Source organism: Pseudophryne corroboree, chromosome 5 (genome assembly GCF_028390025.1).
Source record: "Pseudophryne corroboree isolate aPseCor3 chromosome 5, aPseCor3.hap2, whole genome shotgun sequence".
Taxonomy (NCBI): Eukaryota; Metazoa; Chordata; class Amphibia; order Anura; family Myobatrachidae; genus Pseudophryne; species Pseudophryne corroboree.
The window spans coordinates 781611110-781618756 of record NC_086448.1 but is presented as its reverse complement, the minus strand read 5'-3'; the positions used below and the strand labels follow the sequence as shown (position 1 = coordinate 781618756).

Sequence of the window (7647 nt, the reverse complement as noted above, 5' to 3'; positions counted from 1 at the left end):
TTTGTGTGTATGTACAGTATGTATATATATATATTACTCTGTATGTACCTTAATGTACTGTATGTACAGTTTAATGTATACAGTAGGTATATAATACAGTATACTGCACATACAGTCTACTGTATATACAGTAATCTGTAAATCTGTAATTTCATAACTGTATCTGATTTCATTATTTTTGGCTCTTCACAGGATATCTCCAATGATAAGAGATGTGAATAAAGAAAAGAGAGTGGAACAGGCACGGCGATGGATTGAGAGTGGTGAAACATTTGATGATGTCATTTTCACAGATGAATCGTCTGTTGCCCTTGAGCGGTTCTCCAGAATGTCATTCAGGAAACGTAACCATATCTCTTTAAAACCACGCCCAAAGCATCCATTGAAAGTCCATGTATGGGGAGGCATATCACGATTAGGAGCTGGTCCCCTATTATTTTTCGAAGGTACAGTACTATACTTTATTCTGTGCCTGTGTTCTGTAAAAATACATGCTGTACTGTAGAGTACGTGTAACTGCACAATAAAAGGAGTTGCTTATTAATTAACAACATTTTTTGATTTCTGTAGGAATCATGGATAAGAAATTTTTCCAAGAAACAATAGTAGAGGAATGTATGGTACCATTTGTGAATAAATATTACCCAACTCACCATAGGATATTCCAAGACAATGATCCTAAACACTCCGCCTCAGCCAAATTTATGGAAGAGAAAGGTATGAATTGGGAACGCACACCACCAGAGTGAGTATTCTTTCAACAGTGTACAAGTAAAATTTTGGATAGCACTCTAGTACTGTAAAAAAAATTTTTGTTTAATAAACAGTACAATATTGTATGTTTAATTTTCTCTATTTACTGTAATGTAATTAATTTTTTCTATACGCTTTTTTTTTATTTTTATATAGATCACCAGACATGAACCCAATCGAATTAGTGTGGGCTCAATTGAAGAGGTACGTTAGGAGTGTTGCAAAGCCAACAACAAAACAGCAACTGGTGGATGGGATAAAGAAATTTTGGCTAGAAGTACTCACACCTGAACATTGTAATAATTATATAAATCACCTGTATAAAGTATTACCTGTTGTAGTCCAAAACAAAAAACTGCAACAAACGAGCGCCTAATCATCAAAATAAAAAGTGAAAACCAATACGTGTTTCATAGAATTAAATAATCACAATTTTATGTTCCTGATAGTCTGCGCTTGCCGGAATACTATGTGTAGTATTGTGGTGATAGCATAGAAAAAGAACAAACGGCTGCGCTGAATATCAGGAACGGAACATAATGTACAGAGAGCCAACATAAAAAATAACAATGTTTATTAATAAAACATATAAAAAGATTAATTATCAAATAACCGGTGAATAATATATATAAATATATATAAGAACAATCACTAGACGTGGACTAGTGGTATATTGTAATAACTCAGCTTATTGGGGTGAAAAGTTCCGTGATTCACTTGTTAGATAATTGATAAATACCAGGTGTGTTGGTAGGATCCTAATGAATTAAAAGTCCCTCAGTTGAAAATGATATTCAATACCTTTCCAAAATGGGCTGGTAAGAGCCGAGCGTCCTCGGCTTCAATGTCCTGCAATGCCCATATACGCTGTGCAGCGGAAAGGAATGGACCGTCTCTCTCACAACCCGGTCGTGGCGGCGTGTGCGCTGAAGCCGCTGATGTCGGATGCTGTAGGCGGAGGGTGCAGCGGGGACCAAGGAACACCTGGAAGATTTCACCTGAGCTGAGTGTGGATAGGAGTGTGGATAGGGGCGGGTCCTGACGCGTTTCGTCACGTTCACGTGTTGTAGTCGAAAGAAATGGTCAAGCCACAAATATGTAGTTCTGTACTGTATTTTCTGTTTAAAATTTCAAATTGGTGCATTATTAAAAAAAATTATAAAATTGCCTTTGTCTGATTATTGCATAAACTAATGTAGAATATTATACAGTAGTAATGTTATTGATGTGTATGAACAGTTATTTTCAGTTTTATAAGTCCTGAATAAGAGTACTGTACATTTTGATCAGTGCAGTACATGGAATCGGATGTTGTAATACTTTTTTTTTACATTAATATTGATGTTTTTCCAATAAATATTCAATTTTACAGTATGGTACGGTACAGTACATGAGGGTACCTGTACAGTATGATACGTCATTATGGGGGAGAAATACTGTATCCACTAAATGTACAGTAAAATGTTTTTTTCTTATTACAAACACACAAATGCATCTCAGATGGAAATATGCTATACACAGCAGACAGCTTATGGTGACAGAACTTCCCTACTGTATCCCCACCCATAGTCGTGGTATATTTTAGATTGCCTAATGAGACACTCCTGCAGCATTGCCAATGATTCATGTAAAACCTGTGTGCAAACAGTATCTGTATTGAATGCAAAGTACAGTAAGAGTACAGTATACAGTATTATCAGAGCCAAACCTGACCAACATGATGCCCTAGGCTAGATTTTGGCTGATGCCCTCTTGCACAGATGCTACGTAGTTCCGCCTCTAACCCTGCACCCCTTTCCCAGCACCATCACCCATTTTGGCGCTCCTACCCCCTATAATCTAAATAAGAACAATGTGCACATTTAGTGCCAGCCCAAAACAGTGTACAGTATGTTCTTGCTGGGAAGAGGCATGGTAACACAATAATACCCGAAGATGAAATGACACAACACAGTACTGCAACTTTATTCACATTATATCATGCAGTGGTGTCTCTTATTCTCATGACATCATATCATAGTACCACATTACTCCTAACAGTAATGCCCCTTATTCACATTACACCCCACCACATTCATCTTTATTTACATTAGACCACAGGTTCTCAAACTCAGTCCTCAGGACCCCACACAGTGCAGGTTTTGCAGGTCTCACAGAATCACAAGTGAAAAAATTAGCTCCACCTACTGTATGGACCTTCTAAAATGTGTCAGTTAGTAATGAATACATCTGTGCACTTGCTGGTTTACCTGCAAAACATGCACTGTGTGGGGTCCTGAGGACCAAGTTTGAGAACCACTGCATTAGACCATGCAGTAGTGCCCTTTCCTTATGTTACACCAGAAAATATTGTAGTACACCTTATACACATACAGTACAGTAATGCCACACATTAGTAATGCATTTCATATTTAAATTTTCTGATTTAATTTCATAGAGCCGCAGTCACTCACAGAATATAGGCATGTACTGTAGCATCTCATTTTATTCTGCAGAAGCTGATTATTCCCGTTTGGCTAGTTTGCCGCCTCTGTACAGTATATTACAATAGAAAAAAGTTATAGTGTCAGTGAAAAAAGCACCTCATGACAGATACTGTACACAAGCTCATGTCTAAATACTGTATACTGTAAGCAGTGACATTAAGGGGTACAGTACTGTATATGCAATTGCAGTCGAATTCCGGCAGGAATACGGAAAAAATGGACACGGGATCCCCCATCTTTTTAGAACCAGCACCGGGCTCTGCGCCTGGTCCTGGTGCAAAAAATAAGGGGGACAAAAAAGCGTAGGGGTTCCCCATATTTTTTGAATCAGCGCTGGGCTCCACTAGCTGGACAGATAATGCACAGCCGGGGGAGACTTTTATACCGGTCCCTGCGGCCATGGAATTAAATACCCAACTAGTCACACCTGGCCGGAGTACCCTGGAGGAGTGGGGGCCCCTTAAATCAAGGGGACCCCCCCTCCAGCCACTCGATTATCTCTATCACCCCTGTGTATTGTAGCTAGGGGATTGTGACGCTCCTTCAGCATTGCCCCGTAGCCTGCAAAATCTGTGCTGTTATTTGCTCCATAGCTGAGTGCCTCCTAGGAGCTAGGAGTCACAGGCGGTAGCCATTTCAATTGAGTCTGCCCTGCTATAGAATTGTATGTGTACATTACCGTACGGTGCATAGAACCTTTACAGTAGAAACTCTCCTGCAGCTTTGGCCTGCTTTACTGTATGTACTGTAAAACTTGTGTTTTGTCAGTTTGCTATGCGACCGAGCCCGGTGTAACGTACTGTAATGTGCATAGACCTCGCTTACAGTATCTCTGTGTATTTTGGCTAGGGGATTGTGACGCTCCTTCAGCATCGCCCCGTAGCCTGCACAGCTTATGCCATTTCTCATTCCATACCCAACTGCTGCCTGCCACGAGGTGGGGGTTCAGGAGGTGGGGGTTCATGGGTAGTGGTCGTTTTGACAGTGTGCTATGCGATTGAGTCCGGTGTACCGTAATACTGTATGCAATCCTACAGTAGCTTATCCCTATCTCCCCTGTGTATTTTGGTTAGGGGATTGTGACGCTCCTTCAGCATTGCCCCATAACCTGCACAAGGGTTCAGGGGCGGCGGCCATTTTGCCAGTGTGCTACAGTATGTGATCGAGTCCGGTGTACCATAATGTGCATACTGTGTATTTTAGCTAGGGGATTGTGACGCTCCTTCAGCATTGCCCCATAGTCTGTACAATCTGGACTATTACTTGCTCCGTAGCCTAGGGCCTCTGTGGGGCAAGGAGTCATAGGTGGTAGCCATTTCTATTCAGTCTGCCCAGCTACAGAATTGTATGTGTACTGTACGGAGCATAGAACCTTAACCTGCATAGAACCTGCACATTATGGTACACCGGACTCGATCGCATAGAACCGCTCATGCAGCTATGCCCTGGTTTACAGTATGTGAATAAAAAAAATAATAAAGTGTCTGAAAAAAACTAACATGCATTCGTACTTAAGGAATCGAACCCTGGACTCTGAGTATAGGAAGCGAAACACTTCACCACTTCGCCGCAGACAAATGTATAAATCCGTTGGTTTTGATTATGCTGTAATGGTTACGGGATTAGGACGATAACATACTGTACAAAATTCCTAATCTTGAGAGGCAATAGTGAACTTGTAACACACATCCATTTGCGACAGTGTACACTACTGGTTTTACAGTACTGTATGTTTTGTCTGCGGGACTTGGACGCTCACATACAGTATTCATAAAGTATTGTAGATGGATCATATACTGTATGCTGTACTATTTGCGTCGGTGTCGTATATACAGTACTGTATTAAATAATGCAGCGTAATGAGTACAGTATTTACTGTATGCAGCGTAATGAGACGCCTTAGTAAAGTAGTCCTTATTATGTATTTCAGTATTGTATTTTACGGGAGACCACACGCATGCGCAGTGGTGATTGTAAAAAGCGACATCTGGTGGCTGATCGCAGGTATTACACGTAAAGGTAACGCCAAACGTCAAATGTCTGTCTCCGTGCGATTAGATAGCGTCTCTGTGACTAGGCGCGCCTCGCTACGCCCCAGTACGCTGCGTATGGTCGAACGGGACAAACGCCGCAGCCACTCAAGATAAAGGTGGCTACATCTGTATATAGATATGTGTCATGGTCCGTGCCATATCTCCTTTCTGCCTCTAGGTGTCACTCACTGCCTCCTGGTCTGTCTAGCAGTTTCCACTCTGTGACCTTGCAAGGTTGATTACCTAGTTATGTGCATCTGTGGTTGCCCCTGGGAAGCTGCTATTTATTCCCTGCTCACAAGCACTCCTATGCCAGTTCATCAAGTCAACCTTTCAGGCTGCAATACTGCATTCTCTAAGCTCATCGTTAATGGACTACTGAGTGGCTGGCCTGCATTCTCTCAGCTCATCGTTAATGGACTACTGAGTAGCTGGCCTGCATTCTCCCAGTACTCAGGTAACCTGCATTCTCTCAGCTCATCGTTAATGGACTACTGAGTAGCTGGCCTGCATTCTCCCAGTACTCATCACAAGCGCAGAAAACTATCATATTTCCCAAACGACTTCCGCATGTTGAACCAGGTATCTAAATTTGATGCCTATCCCATGCCATGCGTTGGTGAGATGATCGAGCAATTGGCCCAAAGCCAATACTTGACCACTCTTGACTTTCCCAAAGGCTATTGGCAGATTCCCCTCACCGAGACTGCCAAGGCGAAAATGGCCTTTTCCACCCCAGATGGTCTGTTTCAGTATCAAGTCTTGCCATTTGGTCTTCACGGGGCCCTGGCCACATTCCAGTGGGCTATGAATAAGCTCCTCCAGCCCCAACGAAAGTACACAGCCGCGTACCTAGATGACATTGTACTCTTCAGCGATGACTGAGAGTCTCATCTGGCCAAAGTGGAAGCCGTATTAAAGACTCTGCGCTTCCACGGCTTCACGGCCAACCCAGAGAAGTGTGCAATAGGTATGTCGGAGGCTAAGTACTTGGAGTACATGATGGGCCGGGGCCGATCAAACCTCAGGTCAATAAGTTGGAGGCGGTTGCTGCTGCCTGGCCAAGGCCTGAGAGGAATACCTAACTCAGGGTCTTCTTAGGCCTGGTGGGATATTACCACAAGTTTGTCCCGAACTTTGCCACCAAAGCAGCTCCGCTCACTGACTGCTTGAAAAAGCAAAGTCTGGACATGCTTGTGTGGATGTTCCAGGTACATGAGGCCTGGAAGGACTTAAAAAGCGCCCTGTGTAAAGCATCGGTGTTAGCCCCGGACTTTGGAAAAAGGTTCATCCTGCAGACGGATGCTTCGGGAACAGGCCTTGGAGCAGTGTTGTCTCAGGAGATTGGGGAGGAGGAGAGACCAGTCCTCTACCTCAGCAGGAAACTACTGCCTAGGGAACAGCGATATGCCACAGTAGAGCAGGAATGCCTGGCTATCAAGTGGGCAGTAGAGACTGAAGTACTATCTCCTGGGACAGGAATTTACCTTAATCACCGATTCCGCTCCGCTCCAATGGATATGTCTAAATAAGGAGACCAACGCCCGGGTAACACGGTGGTTCCTTGCCCTCCAGCCGTACCGCGTCAAGGTACAGCACAGAGCAGAAGGATTACAGGGCAATGCGGATGCCCTTTTGAGAGTTTCTCTTCTCAGAAGTTGCAGAGCCCTGTGGGGTTAATCTAGAGGGGGGGGGGGGTGCCGACCTGATAAGGGGTACTCCTGCTGAGATTGGTGAGCAGGTATGTGTGCCAAAGAAGAACTCAGCTTCACCCGTAGGCTCGAAGCTTAGGGAGGGATATGTGGCAGTCCATTCCGGATGCCACCCCGGGTGTTTGCCGGACAGGGCACAACAGTTCGGGTGCCCCGGGCAAAAGCGTCCTAGGTTTAGGACTGGACCAAGAGGAAGCCCCAGGTAGGTGTTAGGACACAGCAGGTTGTCTTTTGGCCTTAGCACGGCCGGTTTTGGGTTTCTGAGGTTTGGATGGGAGAGACTGGGTGGGCTCCCATCAATGCAGATCCGGTCCAGGTTTTGGAGCAAGCGCACCCAGCAATCAGGCTCACCTGTGTCATACTTTTCTAAAGCTCATTAGGGCAAGGGCCTGATGCAGACAAGTGACCAGGCGATAGAGGGCGGGCCAGTGGGTTAGAGACAGGGAGCCTGAGAGACCAGTGCCTGGTTAAGATATCCGGTAAACTTGCTGTGATAAAAACCTGTTTACTGTGCTGTGAAAGTATATGGACTGCTTTTCCCTACAACTGTGTCAGTGTCTTGTCTGGTGGAAGGTAGTTTGTTACTATATATATATATATATATATATATATATACACACACACACAGGGCAGTAACTGTGTGAAGGTTTGTGGTGCCGCCGC

General features: G+C 44.0%; 1 long non-coding RNA gene across 1 annotated transcript; it reads left to right on the top strand.

Annotated features, from left to right (window-relative positions):
- Window positions 1-252: 252 nt before the first annotated feature.
- LOC134929458 (uncharacterized) lies at window positions 253-1114 on the top strand. The gene is made up of 3 exons (XR_010178571.1): window positions 253-446; window positions 571-745; window positions 910-1114. It is a non-coding gene; the product is annotated as an uncharacterized LOC134929458 (long non-coding RNA).
- Window positions 1115-7647: the final 6533 nt, after the last annotated feature.